Source organism: Meles meles, chromosome 2, assembly GCF_922984935.1.
Source record: "Meles meles chromosome 2, mMelMel3.1 paternal haplotype, whole genome shotgun sequence".
In the NCBI taxonomy this organism is placed as follows: Eukaryota; Metazoa; Chordata; class Mammalia; order Carnivora; family Mustelidae; genus Meles; species Meles meles.
The window spans coordinates 58,078,389-58,105,629 of NC_060067.1; the positions used below are offsets into that span (position 1 = coordinate 58,078,389).

Genomic DNA, 27,241 nt, shown 5'->3' on the forward strand with positions numbered 1-27,241 from the left:
TGAGTGCTATGGCTATTTTGCAGGTAATGTGCAGTTCCTAAAGTTTTAATGTACTAACAAGATCATCATTTAGTGTTCTGACTGTTGAAGTGTTGAGTGTCACAGAATAACTAAGTTTCCTAGTCAGTAGTACCGTGGTAAACTCTCATATTGGATCATTGGCAATGTCTGTTTCTGAGTTTTTGTCATTTGCAAGTGTTCTTATTTTTCTTGCAAAATGAGTTTCATCTTCCAAGAAGTTCATATAAAGGACTTTGAGGACAAAAACAGGTATTCAATATCTTTAAGATCAAAACTGAAATGAGTAAAATTTCCAGACTAACTGAAGCTGCCTTCAAACTAAACAAGAATTAGTAACAAGGGACTGAATGAACTAAAACAATGATTATAGTGTTGTGACTCTTGCTTGAAACATTGCTAGTCTCTAATGTTTACTCTTCCAGACTAAGAAAAACTTTTTCATAAGATATCTATGACTTACAAAAAACATGATGAAGTATTCATTTGTGAACAAATTGAAGCATTTAACTTTTCTCTCTACCTGAACCCTCTGAAGTTCAAAAGATCTCAGTAAGTATTCTTTCTTCCATGGCAATCGTAGTTATTTGCGTAAGTTCAATAAGAATCTGTTCTTGTAGCAAGAAACCGTTGAAAACATTTGTTATTTTACCAAGGCTTTGATGGGAATGTCTTATTTGAGAGACATGCATAGACTCAGATATGGCCAAACAGTTTTAAGGAACTAACCTAACTTTTTGAAATGTGGAGCCATAAAGCCCCTTGGAAATGTTAGCCTGATACCTTGCTTACAGAGTTTCCATCAGCCTCACAGGGTGAGTAAAGAATGTCACTTCCTGGCAGGTGAAGGAACCTCAAGCTTTATAGGGACCTTATGAAGAGGAATCCACCCAAATCTACAGGCATTGCAGGCATGTCTGATAGCAAGTACTTGGCTTGGCTTCTGGCCTGGAGAGACAACTAAAAGTTCGACCTGGAGATTCCTTATGAAAGTTCCAACTAAAACGGATTCTGAAAGATCTATACAATCAATCATTCTTGCTGAGCTTGTGTAAATAATTATGCCATTTATAAAACTGGACTTGTTTTTTGGGGTGCCTGGGTGGCTCAGTGGGTTAAGCCTCTGCCTTCAGCTCAGGTCATGATCTCAGGGTCGTGGGATGGAGCCCTGCATGGGGCTCTCTGCTCAGCGGGGAGCCTGCTTCCTCCTGTCTCTCTGCCTGCCTCTCTGCCTACCTGTGATCTCTCTCTGTCAAATAAATAAAATAAAATCTAAAAAAAATGTAAAACTGGACTTGTTTTTCAAACAAATTAGACTTATTTGGCTATCTCTGGAAATTATGGTTATTATAGAGAAAAATTATGTTTCAATGACACACCTTTATGGATGTTAAATTCTAGTTCTGATTGTCTTTGGATAATGTTTACTTAAGATAGACAACTTGAGGTAAACTTTGGGGAAAAAGTGCATAATAGCTCATATAGGAAATTGTTGTGCTTTTTTATTGTGTGGGGTTAATAACAGGATCCCATGAGCATGACTATTTAAACGACTGGAAGATGTATTACATTTGTATTATGCAACTAGTACCTTGACCAGTTCTATGTGACTGGGACAATGAAATCACTCCATAAAAGCCAGAGCATACCCCATTCTATAGGGTTAACTGTGGGCTTATGGAGATAATGGATTGCCCCCACTTTCTTCACGATTGGATTGGATGATATACTTGGGGATGCCCTTATCTCTTGACAAGTCTTCTCCCATTGCCAGTGATTCCTTATAATTAGGTTATTGTTAAGGTTAGACCTCAAAGGGCTTCTTGATGGATTTCATCCCTCATAATCATATTAATTCTATTGAGGTACAGTCATAAACAAATGCTTTAGCCAAGCACTTAACAGCCCTCTTGGTAAAAAGAGCCTCAAAACCCGCTATGGGACAGTCCCTGCCTGGAATGACTTCACATCAGGTCCAGAGTGTCTCAGAGACCAAAGGCCCCCAATTGATGATGGAAGGCAGACTTATTAAATACCAGGCAAGGCTTAAAATAATACCTAAAACCTGTCAGACTTTAAACCCAGGTACCCTGATGCCTGGACCTGACCATCATACTTCTCTAGAGCATAACTCTTGGAGGTTATTGATCTTGTTTATTCTAGTCAACTGGATTCTAAAGATTCCCCTGTCAAAAATAAAGATGACAGTTGGTTTACTGATGGCAATAGTTTTATTAAAAGGAATAATAAGCTAGTTGTCCTATAGTGTTCACTCATGCTTGGCAATTGCCAAAGCCTTAAAAATTAATATTTATACTGGCTCCAAATATACTTCCCTAGTCCAACATACTCATGGAGCAATTGGAAATTATTACTCCTCCTTTTTTTTTAAAGATTTTATTTATTTATGTGTCAGAGAGAGAGCAAGCAGGCAGAGTGGCAGGCAGAGGCAGAGAGAGAAACAAGCTCCCCACTGAGCAAGGAGTCCAATGTGGGATTTGATCCCAGGACCCTGGGATCATGACCTGAGCCAATGGCCTCGGCTTAACTGACTTGAGCCACCCAGGCATCCCAGAAATTATTCCTCAGGTCATGATCCCAGGGTCCTAGGATTGACCCCCATATTGGGCTCCATGCTCAGGGCAGAACCTGCTTTTCCCTTTCCTGCTCCCCCTGCTTGTGCTCTCTCTCTCTGTGTCAAATAAATCTTTTTAAAAATTTTGCCTTAAAAAAATAAAAATAGAAAAAGTTATCCCTTTTGTTACTGGTTGCTAAAGGATGAGGTAAGAGAAGAGAGATGAGGCATTTAAAGGTCTTAGAACAGGGCACCTGGGTGGCTTAGTTGGTTAAGAGTTCAACTCTTGATCTCAGCTCAGCTTTGATCTCAGGGTCATGAGTTCAAGCCTCACATTGGAAGTAGAGTTTACAGAAAGAAAGAAAAAGAAAGAAAGAAAGAAAGAAAGAAAGAAAGAAAGAAAGAAAGAAAGAAAGAAAGAGAAAGAGGAAAGAAAGAAAGAAAAGAAAAAGTGTGAGTCCAAGGGTGGAGCCCTCATCCTAGAGAGTAGCCTTAGTCCAGAGGAAGAAGTATGTGCCACCTAAGTTATCCCCAGGCTTTGAAACCTAGTGGAGTTTGCCTGGGTGGACCACTGAAGGTGATTAGATGGTGACTCCTTTTTTCCTCTTGTTTTCTTTCTTTTTTAATGGGAAAGGTTTTGACAGTTACCTAGGTCTGTCCCAACACTCTATGTTTGAAGCATAGAACTGGATTTCAAATTTCACAGGTCCACAGATAGAGGATTTTGCCCTGGGATAGATTATCCCAGATCTTGTACCCACACCTGATTTAGGTGATGTAAATACAAGATTTGAGCTTTTGAGCTAGTGAGACTTTGATGAGATTTGAACTTGAGTTGATGGTGTAGTGAGCTGAAACTTTTGGCCACTTCAGGACAGGTGAGAGAATTTCTCATGCTAGATGGGTATGAGTCTTTGCAAAGAGTGGACTGTGATAGGTCGATTCTCCCTTCACTATCCAGAAGATAACCAGATCTAAAAAGGATTTTGCACAAGTGATATAGACTGATAAAAAGACACAAGATCTCTGGGTCAGAAACAATTACTCATAGCAAAAACCCAGCCAAATCAGTATTGTTTGTTGGGCCCCCATACCCCAATTCCCGCAGCATGACATAGTAAGGGCCAGGTGTTACCTCTGCATCGTGCAATGGGGTTGTACCAGAGAAGACTCTAGGGTGTTAGGGAGCTGGTGGTATTGTCTTCCCATCTTCCCCTCCAGAGAGATGATCTGATATACAAGTAAACATCTCTGAGGATGGGGGAAAAGGCTTTATTTTTACTTCCCTGGGTGTCTCTAGCTTCATGATACTAAACTGTTTCCCTTTACAAACGTTCTTAACTTGGCTGCAAATACCTTCATTCAGAGGATCCACAGAACAGAGAAGTGAAATATTCATGGGGAACTGTCTTCTAACACTTTATTTCAAGCACAAAGAAACCGGGGGTGGGGATGGGAGTGGGATTACCTTCAACAGAATACAAAATATGGAAAATCAAATATTACAATAATGCTAGAGGTGGTGGCTAATAGAAAGGAATTGCTAACCTTTATGATTTTAGAGAAAGTCCTTGCCCACAGAAACATCACCCACTTAAAAAAAAAAAATCACTCACTGGAGTTAGTGAATAAATAAAGAAAGGCAGAAGTTGAAATTGGTTTGAGAAAGACCTATTAAGCAATTTAAGTTGCTTAATTATCAGCAACAACGTGAGGAAGCTGTATCAGTCAGTGCCCTTTTTGGATGCTTTTGAGGTCATCTAACAAAATCAGATTTTAGGGCATCTGGGTGGCTCAGTTGGTTAAGCGACTGCCTTTGGCTCTGGTCAGGATCACAGAATCAACTCCCACATCCGACTCCCTGCTCAGTGGGGAGTCTGCTTCTCCCCCTGACCCTCTCCCCTCTCGTGCTTTCACTCACTCTCTTTCTTTAAATAAATTTAAAAAAAAAAAAAACAACCTGTACCCCTGGGGCTAATAATACATTATATGTTAATAAAAAAATAAATATATAAGAAGAAAAAAATCAGACGGGGCGCCTGGGTGGCTCGGTGGATTAAGCCTCTGCCTTCGGCTCAGGTCATGATCTCGGGGTCCTGGGATCGAGTCCCGCATCGGGCTCTCTGCTCAGCAGGGAGCCTGCTTCCCTTCCTCTCTCTCTGCCTGCTTCTCTACATACTTGTGATCTCTCTGTGTAAAATAAATAAATAAAATCTTTAAAAAAAAAAAGAAGAAAAAAATCAGATTTTTAAAATTTAAAAAAGGCTTTGCTACACATTTAATAATTATTCCTGAGAATATGACCTCAAGTTCAGATGTTAGAGTCCATTATTTGTTAATCAAATGTATACTGAATACCCACTTACTATGTATCATACAAAATGGACAGGAACTCTGCTCTTGTAGAGCACTCATCCTAAGGTGGCAGACTGACAGAACTAGTAATCAAATAAATAAAAATACTACAAATGATATACTACAAAGAAAAGAAATAAAGGGAATAATGAGAACAAAAAACTATAGGGGTTAGGAAAATCCTCTTTAGTGAAGCAGCACTTAATTTATTTCCAAAGTATCAGTCAGTGTGAGTCATTCATTCATTCATTTATTATTTATTTATTCTATTTTTAAGTAATCTTTTCACCCAATGAGGTGTTCAAACTCAGCGACCCTCAGATCAAGAGTCAGATGCTTCACTGACTGGGCCAGCCAGGTGCCCATGGAATGAGTCATTTTTTTAAAAGATTTTATTTATTTACTTTGAGAGAAAGGGAAAGCATGAATGAGTGGGCACGGGGTGTGGGTGCAGAAGTAGAGGGAAAGAGAATCTCAAGCAGACTCCACAAGGAGCACAGAGTCCCAATGTGTGGCTTGATCTCACAACCCTGACATCATGACCTGAGCCAAAATCAAGGGTCGGATGCTAAACCAACTGAGCCACGCAGGCATTCCTGGAGTGTCTTTGATTTTTTTTTTAATTTTTATTTATTTATTTGAGAGAGAGATCAGGAGCAGGGAGGAGAGGCAGAGGGAGAGGGAGAACCTGAGCTGAAGGCGGATACCCAACCAACTGAGCCACCCAGGTGCCCCCCTCTAGAGTGTCTTTTAAAACCTAATTCAGGGGCGCCTGGGTGGCTCAGTGGGTTAAAGCTCTGCCTTCGGCTCAGGTCATGATCCCAGGGTTCTGGGATCGAGCCCCGCATCGGGCTCTCTGCTCAGCGGGGAGCCTGCTTCCTCCTCTCTCTGGCTGCCTCTCTGCTCACTTGTGATCTCTGTCAAATAGATAAATAAAATCTTAAAAAAAAAAAGAAAGAAAGAAACTGGAGATACTCATGCTTCCATGATACTTTGCATTAAAAAAACAAAACAAAACCTAATTCAGATCATGTCTTGCCTATACATAACCTTCTTCAATTGCTTTCCATTTCACTGAGAAAAACCCAGAGGCCCTATGAGGGTCTACAGAGCCCTTCATGATTTGATGATCAAAGCAGCAAGCTAATGTGCTCGACTGCTGGCTGGTACAGGAACTTCCTTGAAGTGGTAGGAATATATCTTATCTTTTCATTCTTGATATTTTTTGATGGGAAGAGTTTTTAAGAATGTCAGTATGATTTGACCCAGTGAGGATCCAGGGAGACTTTCCACAGGTAGGTCAACTACCAGGTTGGACCTGATGATACATTTTTAGAACTTCATTGGAATGCATCCTTGACCTGGGAATAAAAGCAGAGATATGACATCAAAGCTTTATAATACAAAGAGTATTACTGCCAGCTATGGCAACCTTCATGACCTCCAAGATCATGGATGCTGAAGCAAAAAACCTAAGGCTCTTGTCATCACTATGCTGTAACAGCTTAGGCCTATTTCTGTAAGGCAAATCACCTAAACCAAGACTGGTAAGTAGAAAAAATGTCAGTAAAGCTTGGAAGTCAGCACCAGGAGTTGGAAAGTACACTTACAAAGCTGAATACAGTAAGCCATGCAGGAACATAGTTCATTCACCATTACATACTTCCTTTTAGCTCAGTTTGGTTATGTCCATCTTCAAAGCACAGATATCCCCACTTTCTAAAAGTTCGTGTTATGCTATTTCACTTTTAGGACAGACCTACATTAATACCTATTTTTGTTAACTCAAAGAAATCCAAAGAGGATTTTAACTTTTTTTTTTTTTTAAGATTTTATTTATTTATTTATTTCACAGAGAGGGATCACAGTAGGCAGAGAGGCAGGCAGAGAGAGAGAGAGAGGGAAGCAGGCTCCCTGCCAAGCAGAGAGCCCGATGCGGGACTCGATCCCAGGACCCCGAGATCATGACCTGAGCCGAAGGCAGCGGCTTAAACCACTGAGCCACCCAGGTGCCCCCAAAGAGGATTTTAACTTTTATAAAAAAAGCTGTTACTATACTAATGTAGGTCTTTGATAAAAGTGAACTGGCATAACAAACTTTCAGAAAGTAGGGGCTTTCAAGAGGAATGCTCTCCTTTTTGCAGGGGAAACCTCACTTAATGCACTGCTCTCTTTGATCTTGGTGTATCTCCGTCTTAGCACTGTAACAAAGCACTTCCTTACACACCCTTCCATCAAGTTGTTTCACCCTTCTGGAGGAGGGGGGTAAAGCCTTATATTTACTGGAATGTTTGTTAGAAATTCAACAACTTGGGGCACCACGATGGCTCAGTCGGTTGAGCATTGACTCTTGGTTTGGGCCCAGATCATGATCTAGGAGTCCCGAGACTGATCTTTTGTTGGGCTGCCTGGGCTCAGCTGGGTCTGCTTGGAATTCTTTTCCTCTTCCTCTCCCTCCTCCTCACCTCCCCCCCATTCGCATGTGCCATGTGCACTCTCTCAGTTACATAAATAATTGGGTGCCTGAGTTGCTCAATTGGTTAAGTGGCTGCCTTTGGCTCAGGTTATGATCCCAGAGTCCTGGGATTAAGCCCTATGTCTGGCTCCCCGCTCAGTGGGGAGTCCATTTCTCTTTCTCCCTCAGCTGCTCTCTCTGGCTCTCTCATGCAAATAAATAAATGAAATCTTAAAAAAAAACAACCCACAAATAGATAAATAAATCCTTTTCTAAAAAAGAAATTGAACATCTCATAGTGTTAATAATTTTTATCAGAACTGTTTGCATTAACTATATTTTCTTATTATCTGTATTCTTGATTGCTATCTGGCACCTGGGTTCTCACTAATCAAGGAAGAACCCATCATCTCCCATAACTATCCTAGGGATGGCTGACAACAAACAGCTCATCACATGCAAACTAACCATAAAATAGCCCATCCTACCTGCACACCCCTACCTTCTGCCCCACCCCACCCCACCCCCGCCCTGATCAGGCTTTTACACTCTAGCAATATTCCCCATTGGCCCTAATCAACCCAGGGACAAAAATTTTGTTGAAATTAATGAAAAATCCAATTCTAAACCTGATTAGCCTACTTACCCTGCCTCACTCATTCCTTTCCTAGAAAATACACAGAATTTTCCACAATACAGGGTTTTGCAGTTTCCCTTCCATCCCTCTGCCTCTTGACCAATCATAGTGTTTCCCCATAAGGCCCTCCTTGCATGGTTTGGCATGTTCTACCTTCTGTTTCTAGGGATCTGGGAGTATAAAAACTTCCTACTTCGTGACAGCCATTTCTGTGTGCGTGTCTTACCATACCTCATTAAAACAAATCCTGAATACTTTTTAAGACTTTATTTATTAAATATTATTTAATGCCTCATTAAAAACAAATCCTGAATATTTTTTTAAGACTTTATTTATTTGAGAGAGAGAAAGCAAGAGAGAGCAGGAGTGGAGGGGGGGTGCAGAGGGAGAAGCAGACTCCCCACCTGAGCAGGGAGCCTGTTATGGAGGCTCCATCCCAGGACCCCAGGATCATAACCTGAGTCAATGGCAGACAGTTAACCAACTGAGCCACCCAGGTGCCCCCTGAATACATTTTAAATCTTTTTTTTCTTTTTTGGTTATTGCTCTTGTTACAAAGTAACTGGACAACCTTGTACAGTGTGATCCTGCTCCTATTTTCCCCCTAAGGTCTGTTATGTTTTAGTATAAATTCTACATTCCATTGAATTCTTCCAAGAAGTCATACTGTTAAAGCTGAGACATCCATTATCTTAAGATTACTTATTATTACTTGTCTGGTAAATGGATTTCCCCCACTCACTTGAGAGGACTATTGGAATCCCCCAATTTTGTGGACATATTTTTCATTGTGGCTATTACCCAATCTTCATCTGAGTGAAACAGAGTAAAATACTTTACACAAGTAAGGTATAGGTGTCAGGAATACAATTAGCCCTCAAAAATGTGCTAATACATTGTTCGAATGCCATCAATGTTCATTAGCCTGTTGCTATCGTATTTATGTGGGGATCTTATCTTTTAATAATAAAGCCGCTTTGAAAGAGGCATCACAGAGAATGGTAACCTTGAAACAAATTATGTTCCCAGAACAGTATGTTCGCCACAGCCTTGGTGATATTCTTCTGTGAGACTTCATCAATTAATATCCATACAGACTTTACTATTAACAATAATTTTTTTAAAAGATTTTTATTTATTTGACACACACACACACACACACACAGATCACAAGTAGGCAGAGAGGCAGGCAGAGAGAGTGGGGGAAGCAGGCTCCCTGCCGAGCAGAGAGCCCAATGTGGGGCTCAATCCCAGGATCCTGGAATCGTGACCTGAGCCAAAGGCAGATGCTCAACGACTGAGCCACCCAGGTGCCCCTACTATTAACAATAATTTGACAGTACTTGACAAATGTAGGGCATGTATCCATCACTGTGGTATCATACAGAGTATGTTCAGTGCCCTAAAAATCCTCTATGTTCTGCCTAGTCATCTCTACCTCCCTCCAATCCCTGATAATGTTTTTTTTTCCCTCTGTCTCCCTTTTCACCTTTTCCAGAATGTCATATAGTTAGAATTATACTACAGTATGTAGTATAATTTCCAGATTGACTTCTTTCACCCAGTAATACGCAATTAAGGTTCCTCCATGTTTTTTTCTGGCTTGATAGCTCATTTCTTTTTAGCACATAATAATAATGCCATTGTCTGGATACAAAAGTTTATTTATCTATTCACCTACTGAAAAAGACATCGTGGTTGCTTCTAAATTTTGGCAATTATGAATAAAGCTGCTATAAAAATCAGTTGCAGGTTTCTGTGAGAACATAACTTTTCAACTCCTTCGGATAAATACTAAGGAATCTGATTGCAGGATTGTACGTACAATGCATTTTTTTTTTAAAGATTTATTTATTTGACAGATAGAGATCACAAGTAGGCAGAGAGGCAGGCAGAGAGAGAGGAGGAAGCAGGCTCCCAGCTAAGCAGAGAGCCCGATGCGGGGCTCGATCCCAGGACCCTGGGATCATGACCTGAGCTGAAGGCAGAGGCTTTAACCCACTGAGGCCCCCAGGCGCCCCGCGTACAATGCATTTTTTTAAAAAGATTTTATTTATTTATTTGACATACAGAGATCACAAGTAGGCAGAGAGACAGGCAGAGAGAGAGGAAGGTAAGCAGGCTCTCTGCCGAGCAGAAAGCCCAATGCGGGGCTCAGTCCCAAGACCCTGGGATCATGACCCGAGCCGAAGTCAGAGGCTTTATCCCACTAAGCCACCCAGGTGCCCCCGTACAATGCATTTTTAATAAGGATCATAACAAAGGCTGTGTATCTCTTTGTTGCTGGAGCATACCAAAAATTGTGGCCACAGGCTATGCATTATAGACAGAGTGTAGTTGTTGGGTTTTGGGGGGGGCGGTTTGGCGATGGTGTCAACATTTGTTAACTCATTCATACTGGCAGACTTCAAATAATGCCAAAAGGACTACTCTAGGATCTCATGAGTTGTGAAGGCCTAGAATGCTACTCAGTTACCTTGTTGGTCTCTCTGATACGAACTGTCAGAAAATAGAACCAAGTTAGAACTGAAGGCTATAGATCTGAAGGTACAGGCAGGGACAAAGATGGCTGGTGAGAGGGGCGCCTGGGTGGCTCAGTGGGTTAAAGCCTCTGCCTTTCGCTCAGGTCATGATCCCAGAGTCCTGGGATCGCGCCCCGCATCGGGCTCTCTGCTTGGCAGGGAGCCTGCTTCCTCCTCTCTCTCTCTGCCTGCCTCTCTCCCTACTTGTGATCTCTATCTGTCAAATAAATAAATAAAATCTTTAAAAAAAAAAAAAAAGATGGCTGGTGAGATGGGTCACATGATTAAGCATAATTCTGCGAAAAACAGCAATGTAGAGAGCTGGTCAAGAGAAATCTCTCCTGTTTGGTCAGTTTAGGATTGGACAGATGTTAAATATTGAACCGAAGGGCTGGGACTTTATATGAGATGGAAAGCTTTACCGGGCATTCTGGAACAATGTTGGAATGCAGCTTTAGGAAGGTGCCAGGAAGGTGGCAGCAGAAGCCATCTGAGAAAACAGCTGTTGCTATAGGAGTAGGATTAAACTGTAATATGCAATACACAAGATGTAGCACATTGTCTCTGGGCTAGCACTCTCTTGGCATATTTTTCTTTTATGAGGCTGACGCACTACTTACTGCACTAACGAGGTACCTGGCATAGCTTTCTTTTACAGTAATATAAAGGATTGGTAACATCAGGCCGGCCTACCAGTAGGGACAGGGGTCAGGGTTTGCTAGAACAGTGGCAATTTTATTTTTTATTTTTTATTTTTTTAAATTTTTTATTTATTTGACAGAGAGAAACCACAAGTAGGCAGAGGCAGGCAGAGAGAGAGGAGGAAGCAGGCTCCCTGTGGAGCAGAGAGCCCGATGTGGGGCTCGATCCCAGGATCCTGGGATCATGACCTGAGCCGAAGGCAGAGGCTTTAACCCACTGAGCCACCCAGGCGCCCCGAACAGTGGCAATTTTAGTTGTTGGTTGCCTTAGGGGGGACTTGGAAATATCAACTTGGACTAGTTATTATAAATGCTTTAACTATGGCTAAGTAGCCTTAATAGCTGGAAATCTAGTGTATACAGTACCTGCCTATACTTAAAAAGATGTGCATCTGGGAGAGAATTCAGGAACAGGTAGATGCCTTTGATTTAATCTTGGTTAGATGTTTCCTTGAAAGATGACATGTTCCAAATATTTTATGTTGTTCTGAAAAAGGCAAGCTTTTCTTTGGAGGTCTTATTTCCTATCTTCCAAGGGAGGTAGTAGGACTAAGGAGTTTATTCTCCTGGATGTCAGAGCATGGTGTACATCATCAAAGTTTTTTTTGTTTTTTTTTTTTAAAGATTTTATTTATTTATTTGACAGAGAGAGATCACAAGCAGGCAGAGAGGCAGGCAGAGAGAGTGAGAGGGAAGCAGGCTCCCTGCAGAGCAGAGAGCCCGATGCGGGACTCGATCCCAGGACCCCGAGACCACGACCCGAGCCGAAGGCAGCGGCCCAAACCACTGAGCCACCCAGGCCAGAACTAAATTGTTGGAGAAACAACTGCATCTAGGTTTCCTTTTAATGAATAAAAAGAATTGGAGGGAAATTCACAGTAGCCCTAAAGCAATCTGACTCAGATATACAGCTGTCCTTAATAGTTGAGAGAACAATTATTAACTTTCTTCCTCTCATAATTAAAATTTCCAACAAGGATCCTCACTTGTTTTTAATACTTCTTTCCCTCCAAGAAATCTCAAACCACTACAGCTTTTTTTTTTTTTTTTAAGATTTTATTTTTAAGTAATCTCTACACCCAACACAGGGCTTGAACTTAAAACCACAAGATGAAGAGTAACATGCTCTATGTTGCACCAGATGCCTCTGAAACCACTACAATTTTAAGGATAAATTATGTCATGTCTCCCTATTTTTTTAAACATTTACCTTATATAGCTAAAGAAAAATGGAGCTAAATAAAAGAAAAATGGAGCTAAACATGCTCCAAAGTCTTTTGTTTGCCCTCCTTTTTCTTTACTTGTCTCTGAAAGGTGCCTTAATGGGAAGTCACAGGAGTTTTGGGGAATAGGTTCAAACCTGAGGTTTTTGGTCTAAGTTTTGGAATTTTAATTTGAAGAGATATATCCTAAATTAGAATTCAGTGTAAATCAGAGCTATACATATCATGATGAGCAAGTACATCAGTATGATTCCACAGCCCAAATGGGCTCTGTTGGGACAGATCCTTTCTGGCCAAAACTTAAAAGATCTAAATGCATGCAGTGATGCTTAAGATACATGCACTGAGGTTGACTGTTGTGGATATATAACCACACTTCCAAGCAATAATGCTCTTCAGTCAGCTGTGCATATGGCTTAGCCATCCTTTAGAACAAAATTTCAGGGGCACCTGGATGGCTCAGTGGGTTAAAGCCTCTGCCTTCGGCTCAGGTCATGATCCCGGGACCCTGGGATCGAGCCCCATGTCGGGCTCTCTCTGCTCAGCAGGGAGCCTGCTTCCTCCTCTCTCTACCTGCCTCTCTGCCTGCTTATGATCTCTCTCTGTCAAATAAATAAATAAAATCTTAAAAAAAAAAGAACAAAATTTCAATTAAGATGACCAACTATTTGTAATTGAGGGTTTCATTAATGCAATAATGTAATATCGTTTCAGGTTACTGATTTTGCACTAATGAATCTTACCTATCTGTTCCCAGAATGTGTTTGTTATATGGTAGGTACTCAATAAATGTATTTGAAAGAATAAATGCGGGGCACCTGGGTAGCTCAGTGGGTTAAGCAGCTGCCTTCAGGTCAGGTCATGATCTCAGGGTCCTGGGATTGAGCTCCACATTGGGCTCTCTGGTGAGCAGGGAGCCTGCTTCCCCACCCCGCACTCTCCCACCCCCGCCTGCCTCTTCACCCAATTGTGATCCCTCTCTCTGTCAAATAAATAAAATCTTTAAACAAACAAACAAAAAGAATAAATGAGGGACGACTGACATTATTTTTACTATTACTGTTACCATATTTGAAAAATAAGTATTTGAACAATATAGTAATATGTAAGACGAAAGCTAGTAAAACATAATCTCTAAAGGAGGATAATCAGGGGTCCTGGGTGGCTCAGAGGTTAAGCATCTGCCTTCAGGTCAGGTTATGATCTCAGGGTCCTGGAATCAAGCCCTGAATTGGGCTCTCTGCTCAGCAGGAAGCCTGCTTCTCCCTCTGCCACTTTCCCTGCTTATGTTCCCTCTCTGTCTCTCTCTCTCTCTGTGTCAAATAAATAAATAAATAACAAAACAGGATAATCAAAGAGATCCTATTTCATAATAAACTGCTTATAATATTAAGTAGTAGAAAGAATGGTCCTATAAAAACATAAATGTAAACTATGTTTAGATTTAGCTTATAAAGCTTAACACCTAAATCTACCTAAAAATAACTCACATAAAAATACTAGTATCAAAAAAATACTAATATCTTGTTATTATAGGTATGAGTTATTATTCTTTTAGACAAAAACAACTGTCATTTAATGATTCTGGTCTTTTATATTTTTATTACTTCTATTTCAACCCAGTCCTCCTTGGGAGTTTATAATTGGCTATGCTTCAGACTCTTGTATTCAAAAAGTATTCTTAAAGAGCTTACTCCCTCTCCTAAATCAGATAATTCACTTACAGTAATAGAGGTAATGTATTAGGGTATAGACCTGGTAGATGGGACAATAAAAGTATGGGGAAGTCCTTTTTTCTTTTTTAAAGTTGATTTATTAAGTAATCTCTACCCCCAATGTGAGGCTCTAACTCATGACCCCACGATCAACAGGTGCATGCTCTTCTGACTTTGCCACCCAGGTACCCTGGGGTTAGTTCTTCTCTAACTGAAAAAGGATGCAAGATATAAGCTAAATGGAACACATACATAAGTAGGAAATGGTGCAGGTTTGATAGAGAGGGTATAAATAGTTGTCTAGGAAAGTGGTACTATGAATAGTCTAGGAAAATGTTTTAGGATTTTAAGCTGTATGCATGATTATCTTATATGCTTAATGCAACGATCATTACTGCTGTAAGCTTAATAGATGGTCTTTATTTCCTGCCACTACTTATTACCTCTTAGATGTATCTCCATGGTGTTATCGAATATTTTCTTCTAAAAACACAGCAGGGACGCCTGGGTGGCTCAGTGGGTTAAGCCTCTGACTTCGGCTCAGATCATTATCTCAGGGCCCTGGGATCAAGCCCCACATCAGGCTCTCTGCTCAGCAGGGAGCCTGTTTCCCCCTCTCTCTGCCTGCCTCTCTGCCTGCTTGTGATCTCTCTCTCTGTCAAATAAGTAAATAAAATCTTTAAAAAAAAAAAACCGAACAGCAATATATATGTATTTATTTATTTATTTAAGTAAATGCTGCCCCCAATGTGGGGCTCAAACTCATGACCTGGGGATTAAGAGCAGCATGCTCTACCAATTGAGCCAGCCAGGGACTCCTAAAAATACAGCTTTGATCAGTTTCCCATAATTCAAAAACCTCTAATGGTTCTGAGCTAGTGCATCCTCCTCAGGACAATATCCTTTAAATCTAAGCCTTATCTTATTTCTCTAGGTGTCTCCTTCATCCCATACCTTCAAACAATTCTCCATTTTAAGTTCTAAGATTATTGAAGTTCTTGAAATACATCAGGCACTTCCATGATTCTGCTTCTGACTAGTATTCTGTTTGTATCGAATACCTGTAAGTCATTTAAAATTCTCTTCATTCTTTTTTTGTTTAAGATTTATTTATTTATTTGAGAGATCACAAGCAGGCAGAGAGGCAGGCAGAGAGAGAGAGGAAGGGAAGCAGGCTCTCCACTGAGTGGAGAGCCCAATGCCTTGCTCGATCCCAGGACCTTGGGATCACGACCTGAGCGGAAGGCAGAGGCTTTAACCCATTGAGCCACCCAAGCGCCCCAAATTCTCTTCATTCTTGAAATGATTTAACGCAAATGCTAAAGCATTCGTCCATTTAACTAACATTTAAGTACTTACAATGTACCAGGCACTGGGCATATAAAGCAAAAAAAAAAAAAAAAAAGTGAAAAATTAATATAAGGGAATATCTGTTCAGTTCTTATAATGAATGAACCAGAATTACAACACACTGATAAAGATTAAGAACATTAAGTAAACAAGAGGTGCCTGGGTTCCTCAGTGGGTTAAAGCCTCTGCCTTCAGCTCAGGTCATGATCCCAGGGTCCTGGATTCAAGCCCCGTATGGGGCTCTCTGTTCAGCAGGAAACATTCTTTCCCCTCTCTCTGTCTCTGCCTGCCTCTCTGCCTACTTGTGATCTCTGTCAGTCAAACAAATAAATAAAATCTTAAAAAAAAAAAAAAGAACATTAAGTAAACAAGCAAACTGCAAAAGGATATCACATTACTGGTTGTTAAAATTATGTAAAACAGTACTATGTACGAAATTAAAACATAAAGGTGCTTGGGGGAGTGGCTACCTTGGGCAAGAGGGAACAGAATGAAATTGCGTGGAGTAGACAAAGCACTTCTTATTTCTTCAGATGGCTAGTATACAATGTTTGAGTTACACTTCTGTTTCTATCTTTTGTCTAAAATAATTCTACTTTTTAAAAGAATCTATAAGGCTTGATTCCCTCCTGCAGGCATTGCCGATCCGTCTCATAACCAGTAATTTAAAATTACTTTCCATCTCTTGTACTCTCTCGTTTCCCTTCATGCACGCCATGAGTACCCTAGACCTCAAGGATGGGAAGTTCCAGGTATCACCTCTGGGTATATTCACACGTTATCCACTTCAGCAGATTCCTGTTCCCTGCAGCCCTCTCAGGCCCACCATGCCTTCTAAGAATTTCAGCCTGACCCTTTCAGCCGACCCTAGAATAGCTCCCCTCAAATCCTTGACTGCTATTCCCCTTCTCCCGGGAGATCTCAATTCGTCCCTTGAGCAAAACCAGAATGTGCCTCCCCCAACGAAACCTGGAAAATCTTCCCTTAGAAGTCTGAGGTCCAGTCATATCACAGGCTGCCTTTCTTCTCACCTCCAGCCCAGAGCCGCAAGCCTCGCGTTTCGCCCATCGAGAGGCGATTCAGCGCGTACCCCCATTCCCTACGCAACAGCACTTCCGGCCGAACCTTACCACCCACAAACATCTCACTTCCAGAAGGAAAAGGACAGGGTCGGCCTTCTGCGCACGCGCCAAACCAAAGGCCCGGTACGCCTCTTTCCTGTCCAAGCGCTCCCGCGTCAGTCTCGCGGTATTTCCTTCTCCCGCGGGAGTGACTTGAACGCTCTGGCGGTAATTCCAATTTGGGGGTCAGCGGCGGGCTAACCCGATCCTGAGGCGGCTCTGTAGACTTGACCTGTTCCGTCGGGCCCTTGCACTCTGGAGCGGACAAGGCTTGTCCTGGCCAGGTCCCGCCGCCATGGGGGCGGAGAAAGAGCCGCTGCCAGTTAAGGAGGCCTTCCCGCGGACGCAGCAGCCGCGCCAGAACAAGGTCACCAGCGCTGAGCCGCATCTATCGCACGGTAAGCGCGGCCACAGGTCTCGGCCGCCGCGCCTCGCCCTCCTGGGACCAGCCTTCCCCAGGAGCCTCCCGTGGCCCTCCAACTCCAACCTTCTGAAGCTTCCCGACCCACTTCAGAGAGGTCTGGAGGTCAGCCCGACGTCGCCCGGGCATCCCCTCTCCCCAGGGGTCTCCGGCCGCCCCTTCCCGCCGCTCCCGCGGACCCGAGTGACTCGTGAGCGCACGCACATCCTGACAGTCTTTATAAGAGGATTGTAGTGAATTTTGAATTTTAAAACCATTTTACCTGGTTTACTTATTTAGAGACCAACATTGTATTTGATGATCACAGTTTGGTGTCTCTTTAGGTTAAGAGCTCACTGATTTTAACATAAATCTGCATTTCGTTAACCAGGTTTAAAATACATACATAAATACAAATTTGTATTTCTGCCCTGTAATGATTTTAACAAAACACACTTCTTCGTTATTGACAAAATCAGTGTAAGTAAGTGCATCTTTGCTACAAACCAGCTATTTTTCAGGTTGATGTACTTAATTGGCTTTTATTATGGTTTTAAGAAATAGAAAAAAATAGACTAGAGAGACTGGAGGAGCAAGATGTTGGTGGAGCCGGGGACCTAAATTTTGTCTGGTCCCAGGAATTCAGCCAGATACCAAACCATTCTGAACACCTACAAACTCAACAGGATATTGAAGAGAAGAATAGCAGCAATTCTAGGAACAGAAAAGCAGCCACTTTCTGGAAGGTTTAAAAATATGACCGAAGGGGACGCCTGGGTGGCTCAGTGGGTTAAGCCGCTGCCTCGGGTCATGATCCCAGGATCCTGGGATCGAGTTCCGCTTGGCCTCCTTGCTCGGCAGGGAGCCTGCTTCTCTCTCCACCTCTGCCTGCCTCTCTGCCTGCCTGTGTGCTCTCTCTCTCTCTCCTCCTCTCTGACAAATAAATAAAATAAAATATTAAAAAAAATATGACCGAAGAATGATGTTGAACAAATGTATATGGTTGGCTAATTTATCCAGAGGGAAAAAGAAAAAAAAAACATTTCTTTTTCTCGAGCTGATTTTTTCTTATTTGGCAGGATTACACAAAGATTTTTTTAAAAAACTGTTTCACTGGATGTTTAATTTTTTTTTTTTAAGATTTTATTTGTTTGACAGAGAGCACAAGTAGGCAGAGAGAGAGAGAGAGAGAGAGAGAGAGAGGGAAACTGGCTTTCTGCTGAGCAGAGAGCCTGAGGCGGGTCTCCATCGGAAGACCCTGAGATCCTGACCTGAGCCATCGGAAGACCCTGAGATCCTGACCTGAGCCAAAGACAGGCTTAACCCACTGAGCCACGCAGGTTTCACTGGATTTTTAAAAACATTTTTTGATTAGTTAATATTTTACATGCTCCAAGTATATAGAAAGAAATTCACCGAGAAGACTCGCTCCTTTCCTAGTCCCCATCCAGTATTTTCCCTCGGTCTTTTACAGATAACCATTTTAACCAGTTTCTTGTTTACCTTCAGGTCTTCATGCAAATGTGAATATGTGTTCTTATTTCCTTTCATTTCTCTTTCAAGATTTCTACATTGTTCTGCACTTTGCTTTTTTCATTTAATAGTGTATTCTGGATACTCCTTATCAGTTAGATTTCCTCATTTTTTTTAAGCTGTCACATGTTCCATTTTGTGGACATACTCTTAATAGCCAATGCGCTACAGGTACACACTTGTGTTATTTCTAGTATTTACGTATTAGAAATGACTTTTTTTTTTTTTTAAGTAATTTCTGTACCCAGTGTTGAGAGCTCGAATTCACAATCCAGATATCAAAAGTGGTATGCTCTACTGACTGAGCCAGTCGGACACCCCTAGACACAATGCTTTAATGAATACATATTTCCTACATTTGCAGAGGTAACTGTCAGGTTATCTGAGGGGAATTGCTGGGTCAAAGAGGAAGTGTATTTGTAAATGTGATAATTACAGTTGCCCTTCATAGAGTGGTCCATTCTGTCCTCCCAGCAGCCAAATAATGAGAGCTATTGCTTTTTGTTTGTTTTTGAGAGTGTTTGGGAACCACTGAAATATAATTGGGAGATTTCTTTTTTTTTTTAAGAGTTTATTTATTTCTTTGACAGAGAGAGATCACAAACACAGGGAGCAGTCAGGGAGAGGGAGTAGCAGGCTCCCAGTTGAGCAGAGAGCCTAGACTCTGGGATCATGACCTGAGCAGAAGGCAGATGCCCTAACCCTACCTACCCATACCCACTAAGCCACTGAGGTGCCCCTGGGAGGATGCTTTTGATAGATAAGAACATTTGTAAGTAATATCCTGAGTAGTGTCGGAATAGGAGTTACAATGATAAATGATATATCAAAATGAAATTGCTGTGTTATAGGCAGGTGAAATTATAAAATGCAGTGTTGAATTGACAGCTGAACTATATTTGGTACATTTTTCTAAATAGACTGAAGGATATGTGAAAGAATCAAAACAATCTTTTGTAATCAAAATCTTATGCTGCTTTCCTCCGTGACAGAAGTAATTCAGAAACAGGAGGGAGACAAGTAAATGATTACCAAGTCTATCTTCCTTAATCATTTCTTCTGGATAGATGATTAAAAGTTATTAAGGAATAAAGATTTTAGTTTGATGAGACATTATTAATATCTTGGAGAGTCTTAGGTCAGTGCTAGGGGTAAAGACATCAATGTAGTTTGTGAAGGATTGGTTTTATATTTCTGGTTGTCAGTAAAGCATTTTTTCAGGAGGCATTTGTTCATACCTTAAATACATTATGATGGCCTGTAAATATGAAATCTGCAGTGGAGCAAGAAATAGAATTTGCACCAGTTTATTACTTCATTTAGCCAAGTAGAGGGAATATGCAGACAGTGACATTTCAACTTATTTTAATTACTTTACTTTATCTTGAAAATACTCTGCAAGCTTTCTCAATTTGTATTAACATTTGCAGTGAGTGTATGTATCATCTAAAACCTTACTGGGTGAAAGCCTTCAGGGCTTTAATAATTTAGAGAGAAGACAGCTCGGGGTCTAAATTTATATGTGATGATAAATAGGGGCACCTGGGTGGCTCAGTTGGTTGTCCAACTCTTGATTTCAGCTCAGGGTCATGAGATAGAGCCCCACATCGGGTCCCTGCTGCCAAGTCTGCTCGTCCCTCTCTCTCTTTCTCTCAAATAGTCTTTTAAAAAAAATAAATGAAATGTTATGTGTGATGATAAGTAAGTTTATGTTATATGTACCTACATACATATATTTATGTCACATGAAAGTCATCTTATACATTTTTCTGCAGGATAAAATATGATTATAATCAAAAGCTAACTTACTATATAATGCTAGGTTTACTTTATTATTATAATGCTAGCTTTACTTAAAAAATTTAAAAACCAGGGGTGCTTGGGTGGCTCAGTGGGTTAAAGCCTCTGCCTTCGGCTCAGATCAGGGTTTTGGCATCGAGCCCCACATCGGGCTCTCTGCTTGGCGGGGAGCCTGCTTCCCTTCCTCTCTCTCTGCCTGCCTCTGCCTACTTGTGATCTCTGACTGTCAAATGAATAAATAAATAAAAAAAAATTAAAAACCAGTTTCACGTAAATATATTTAAATGAGCATTCTACTTAGGAAAGAAGTTAAATTTTGGTCCAAAAATTATTGCATCCTGTTATTTGGCAAATATTATTTCAGGTAAGGTTATTTTGAGACTATATTAAATGCATATGTAATATACCTATGACTATAAATGACATTAACATTAAAGCCTTTTTCTTTTTTCTGTTATTTATATTTTTTAATTTTTTGCATAAATTATAACTTCCTCATGAGTTATTAAATTCTAGAATTCTGAACTTGGGGAAAATCAGATGGTTGTCATTATAATGCCTCCTGGGAATAATTTGATTTTTTTTTTTTCTTTTCCTTTTTAGGACTGAGGCATATAGCAATGAAGTTCAGTGTTTCTTGTGCCAGATTCTAAATAAGTTCTTGGGAAATATGCTGGGAAAAGGCCAGATTGATAATGTTTTGTGCATAAAATGGATGAAGTTCTTCTTATTAGACTAAAGGTTAAAAATCCAAATGTAAGGGTACAGGTAGACCTGGCTCTTTCAAGACTTAGGACCTATGGGTAATGATTGCCCCAAGGTTAAAGGTAAGTGCTACCTCATGGTTTTTGTTTGATTTAAATGCACAGTAGTTAAATTTTTCCTTATTAATTATGTAATATATGATGAGAGAAGAGTGTGTGTAATACATGCACACATCCCATTTAAATATGTGTTGTTTCAGTAGCAATCCTTTGATACCAAATGGGTACCCTGTAATTTAAATACCCAGCATTAGAGTAGACCTACAGGTCAAGCAAGGGCTTATTCCCACAAGACTGCCCCCACTTCAGATACTAGCCACAAGTCTCAGGTATACCCAAACTACTTGCACTTTTACCTACCTAACTACAAATTTGGGGGGTTCCCATGACTGCCACACCCCCAACTAAGGTATGAGAATTCTCTAGAGTAACTGAACAGAATTCAAGTAGGTGCTGTGCTTACTATTACAGTTTTGGTTTTTTAAGGTTTTATTTACTTATTTGACACAGAGAGAGATCCCAGGTAGGCAGAGAGGCGGCTGAGAGAGTGGGGGAAGCAGGCTCCCTGCTGAGCAGAGAGCCTGATGTGGGGCTTGATGCCAGACCCTGAGATCATGACCTGAGCTGAAAGCAGAGGCTTAACCCACTGAGCCACCCAGGCACTCCTCTATTACAGTTTTATTGTAAAGGTTACCACTGAAGCAACCAAATGGAAGAGATACATAGGGCAAAGTATGGGGGAGAAGGAGAGCAGAGCTTCCATGACCTCTGTGGGTATCCTGTCTTCCCAGCACATTGATGTGTTCACCAACCTAGAAGCTTGAGCCGGTTGTTTCAGGGTTTTTTGTTTTGTTTTGTTTTTTTAAGATTTTATTTATTTATTTGACAGACAGAGATCACAAGTCGGCAGAGAGGCAGGCAGAGAGAGAGGGGGAAGCAGGCTCCCCGCTGAGCAGAGAGTCCGATATGGGGCTCAGTCCCAGGACCCTGAGATCATGCCCTGAGCTGAACAGGGTTTTTTTATGAGATTTCATTGAATAGGTATGTTGGATTAAACCATTGAAATCAATCAGCAGTTCCTCTCCCCTACCTGAAAGTAAGAGAATAGGCCTGAAAATTCTAGCCCTGTAATCACCTAATTAGCTTTTCAGGTGATGAGCTTCCATCCTGAAGCAATCTAGGGACCACTAACCTCCACCTTGAGTCACCTCATTACCATAAACTCAAGTAAAATTACTCTGGATTCCAGAATAACCAACAACACTCCTTTCACTCAGGACATGCCAAGGTTTTTGAGCTCTGTACCAGAGACAAAGATCAAATACATTTTTTTTTAAGATTTTATTTATTCATTTGACAGAGATCACAAGTGGATGGAGAGGCAGGCAGAGAGGGAGGAGGAAGCAGGCTCCCTGCTGAGCAGAGAGCCCGATGCCAGGCTCGATCCCAGGACCCTGGGATCGTGACCTGAGCCGAAGGCTTTAACCCACTGAACCAACCAGGTGCCCAATACCTTTTTTTATTACTTCATAAAAGAATAATAAAATGAACACATATCCCAACATCTGAGTTAAGAAATGGAATGCTGAGGTACCTTTTTAAGTGTCTTGTGCCTTTTTCTGAATGTATTTCCCCTTCCTTCCTTTCCAGAGGAAAACACTATCCTGAATTTTGTGTCACTCATTCATTACCGTGCTTTTCTTTAGAGTTTACTTTAGTTTTAAGGCTACCTAGATGTATCCCAAAATATGTGCTTTATCTTTGCCTTTTTTCACCTTAATATAAATGGAGTTATATTACATATATGCTTTTGTAACTACTTTTTTCCACTTAGTACTGTTTCTGAGAATCTAAAATCCAAATTTATGCTTGTAGCTGTAGTTCATTCCTTTTCACTGTTCGATAGTAATACAGCACACTTGGATTATCCAGTCTATTGTGTGCTATTATGAGCTAAGCTTTTTTTTTTAAACCACAGTGAGATACCACTTTATATATTTATTTTTAAAGATTTTATTTATTCATTTGAGAGAGCAAGGGCGAGATAGCACGAGGTGAGGGTGGGGGCAGAGGGAGAGGGAGGAACAGACTCCCAGCTGATCAGGGACCCTGAGATCATGACCCAAGCCAAAGGCAGACACTTAACCAACTAAGCTACCAATGAACCCCATGAACTAAACTTCTATCAGCATTCTCAAACATGTGTTAGAATTTCTTTGGCTAATAATGCCTAGAGACAGAGTTGGGACTGAATTATGTATCCACAAAGTTCATATGTTGAAGCCCTAATTCCCAGTACCTCAGAATGTAACTGTATGTGGAGATAGGGTCTTAAAATAGGTGACTAAGTTAAAATAAGGCCTTTGAGATGGGGAATAAGGCCTTTGAGATGGGGCCCTCATCCAGTCTGACTGGTGTTGTAAAAGAAAAGGAAATTAGAACATGTCTATGTAGAGTGGAAAGACCATGTGAGGGCACTTCAAGAAGGCATCTATCTACAAGCCAAGAGTCTCAAGAACTCAAACCTGTTGACACTTTGATCTTTGGCCTTCTAGCCTCCAGAACCAGGAAGATAAATTTCTGTTGTTTTTTTTTTTTGTTAGGGCAACCCTAGTAAACTAATAAAGTTAGAATTGTTAGGTGGTAGGATTATGTACATATGTAGCTTAGTTAATAATACTGTTATTTTTCTTAAATAATTGGACTAATTTCCAGTCCTACTAGCAGTGTATGAGAATTCTTATTTTGCATTCTTGCCCATGTGTGATATTGTCAGGCTTTACTTTTTCTAGTCTGGTAGGGGAGGACTGAAATCCTAACGTTCATTTTAATTGCATTTTTCTGACAACTAAGAGTTGAATATTTTCATATGTTTCTTGTTTCTATGTCAATAAAATACCTTTTATATCTTAGTCTACTTTTTTTATTGTGCCATGTTGTTACTTATGGACAGAAGTTAATTTATAAAATTTATCCTTTAATTGGGGGTGCCTCTGTGGTTCTGTGGGTTAAAGCCTCTGCCTTCAGCTCAGGTCATGATCTCAGGGTCCTGGCATTGAGCCCCACATCAGGCTCTCTGCTCAGCAGTGAGCCTGCTTTCCCCCTCTCACTCTGCCTACCTCTCTGCCTACTTGTGATCTCTCTCTGTCAAATAAATAAATAAAGTCTTTAAAAAATTTTTTATCTTTTAGGGGCGCCTGGGTGGCTCAGTGGGTTAAGCCTCTGCCTTCGGCTCAGGTTATGATCTCAGGGTCCTGGGATCGAGCCCCACATCGGGTTCTCTGCTCAGCGGGGAGCCTGCTTTCCTTCCTCTCTCTTTGCTTGCCTCTCTGCCTGCTTGTGATTTCTCTCTGTCAAATAAATAAATAAAATCTTAAAGAAAAAAAAAGAAAAATTTTTATCTTTTAATGGCCTGTCCTCTTTTTTATCTTATTTAAGAAATTCTTCCCACCCCCAGAGTATAAAAAAAGATATTCTCTCAATATTTTTCATTTTTCTGAATGTTATACTTTACATTTAAATCCTTCTACTGGAATTTTTTTTTAATGTTTAGGAAGTATGCAATTTCATATAATTTCATTGTTCCCCATATTAATAACTGTTGGCCCAGCCCTATTTATTGAATAGTCTTTTATTTCTCTTCAGCTGATCAACAGTGGCAGCTTTGTCACCCATCAGAAGTCTGCATAGAATGTGGTCCTCTTTCTTGTCTCTTTCAGTTACAATTTGTATCCACCACTAGACCAGCATCACATTGCCCCCCACCTCTTTTTAGAGAGAGAGAGAGAAATTGCAGGGGTGGGGGGAGAGAATATTAAGCAGGCTCCACACTCAGTGTGGAGCCCAATATGGAACTCCGTCTCATGACCCTGAGATCATGACCTGAGACAAAATCAAGAGTCAAATGCTGAACCGACTGAACCACGCAGGCGCCCCTATGTTGGCCTTTTTTTTTTTTTTTTTTTTTTTAAGATTTTGTTTATTTGAGAGAGAGAGAGAGGAGATCACAAGTAGTGGGGAGGGTAGAGGGAGAAGCAGATTCCCCATTGAGCAGGAAGCCTGGTGCAGGACTCAATCCCCTGGGATCATGATCTGAGCCGAAGGCAGACACTTAACTGACTGAGCCACAAAGGCACCCCCACATTGTCTTAATTATTATGTTTTTATAATCTTAATATCTGATAGTATTTTTAAAAAGTTTTTTTAAAGATTTTATTATTTGACAGAGAGAGAAAGAGATCACAAGTAGGCAGAGAGGTAGGCAGAGAGAGAGGGGGAAGCAGGCTTCCTGCTGAGCAGAGAGCCTGATGTGGGACTTGATCCCAGGACCCTAAGATCATGACCTGAGCTGACAGCAGAGGCTTAACCCACTGAGCCACCCAGGTGCCCCTCAAAAATTTTTGTTTTAAATGATATATGACATATAATTTTTTAATAATCAACATGTACATGATCCTGAAACTGTCAAATGTGGAAGTAGAGCTAAATAATTACATTTAAGCATAGGAAATGGGTTTTGTTCCTAAGATGAAAGAATCTTTTCAAGGCAACACAATTAAAATCAAACTAATGGGACTTTTAAAAGCCATTTCTAATATGGGACTCAAGTTTGGAGTCTTTTGGATGGGATTTTCGGTGAAAAAAGGTGGTGGGCCATGAATTGGTAATTGGTGAAGTCACTTTAATGTATTAATTTTATAGGTTTCAATGGTTTATTTTCTTTTTCCTTTTTAAAAAAGATTTTATTTATTAGCGAGAGAGCGCAAGCACAGAAGGAGAGAGAGAAACAGACTCACCGCTGAGCAGAGAGGCCAACGTCTGCTAGATCCCAGGACCGTGAGATCATGACCTGAGCCAAAGGCAGATGCTTAACCAACTGCGCCTGCCAGATGCTCCAAGGGCTTATTTTCTTAATAGACACAGAATGCATCACTTATTATATAATTATATTGGGTCCTTACTACTTTGTCTTTTTGTTTGTTAAGATTTTGTACTTAGCTTAGAGAATTCCATGTCTTCAACAGGCTAGTGATAATATCATGTCATATGTACATAAAGTTAATAGATTTGAAAACCATACTTCTTTTTTACTATTATGAAAAATATCAAAGAGAATAGTAAAATGAACTGTTATCAATATTTGACCAATTTTGTTTCTGTTCCTTGTCTCGTTAATGGCCCCCTTCCCCATATACACACACATATACACCTACTTCCTGCACCCTACTCTCAGCTAGAATTATTTTAAGTCTTGGCCATTATAGCATTTCATCTAATATCCAGCATTCAGGTTTTTCTAATTTTCTAAAAAAAATGTCTTCACCCTTGTTTCTTTGAACTGGAATCTAAACCATGTCCATATATTTTGTATGATTAATAATTCTTACTGTATCTTTTAATACATAACAGGCTGTCCTCGCCTCCTTGACATTTATTTGTTGTAAAGATTAGGTCATTTGTGTAGCTGAATTTTTCATATACTGGATTTGACTGATTTCATCCTCATACTCAAGCTGTTCTACCATGTGTATTTCCTATAAACTGATAGTTAAGTTTAATCATGACTACACTGAAGTTTTGTGTTTTTTTGTTTTTTGTTTTCTTAAAGATTTTATTTATCTGACAGAGATCACAAGTAGACAGAGAGGCACGCAGAGAGAGGAAGGGAAGCAGGCTCCTCGCTGAGCAGAGAGCCAGATGCAGGGCTCTATCCCAAGACCCTGGGATCATGACCTGAGCCGAAGGCAGAGGCTTTAGCCCACTGAGCCACCCAGGTTTGCCCCTACATTGAAGTTTTAACTTTGGGGAGGTTTTAACTTTGGGGAGGTTTTAATCAAAGTTAAAACTTAGGTAGTGGCTTATAAACAAAGGTTCTGTTATGTTGATTTTAGGAGGTGAATGACTTCGATAACATTTTTGAAATGGTGTCCTAATATATACGAATAATGGATTACAAAGCAGTGAGATAATTTCTATAAACCAGGTTCCTCTATATCCTACCTCCTCTAACCTCCCTATTTATACAAATGGGGAAACTAAGGCCCAGAGAGTTAAGTATTTGCCAAAGGCCAA

The 27,241-nt window shown here is 40.6% G+C and overlaps 1 long non-coding RNA gene across 1 annotated transcript; it reads left to right on the forward strand.

Moving 5' to 3' along the window:
• The first annotated feature begins 16,804 nt into the window (after nt 1–16,804).
• On the forward strand, nt 16,805–26,787 carry LOC123937503. Its single transcript, XR_006817486.1, has 3 exons — nt 16,805–17,070; nt 21,009–21,232; nt 25,909–26,787. It is a non-coding gene; the product is annotated as an uncharacterized LOC123937503 (long non-coding RNA).
• Nucleotides 26,788–27,241: the final 454 nt, after the last annotated feature.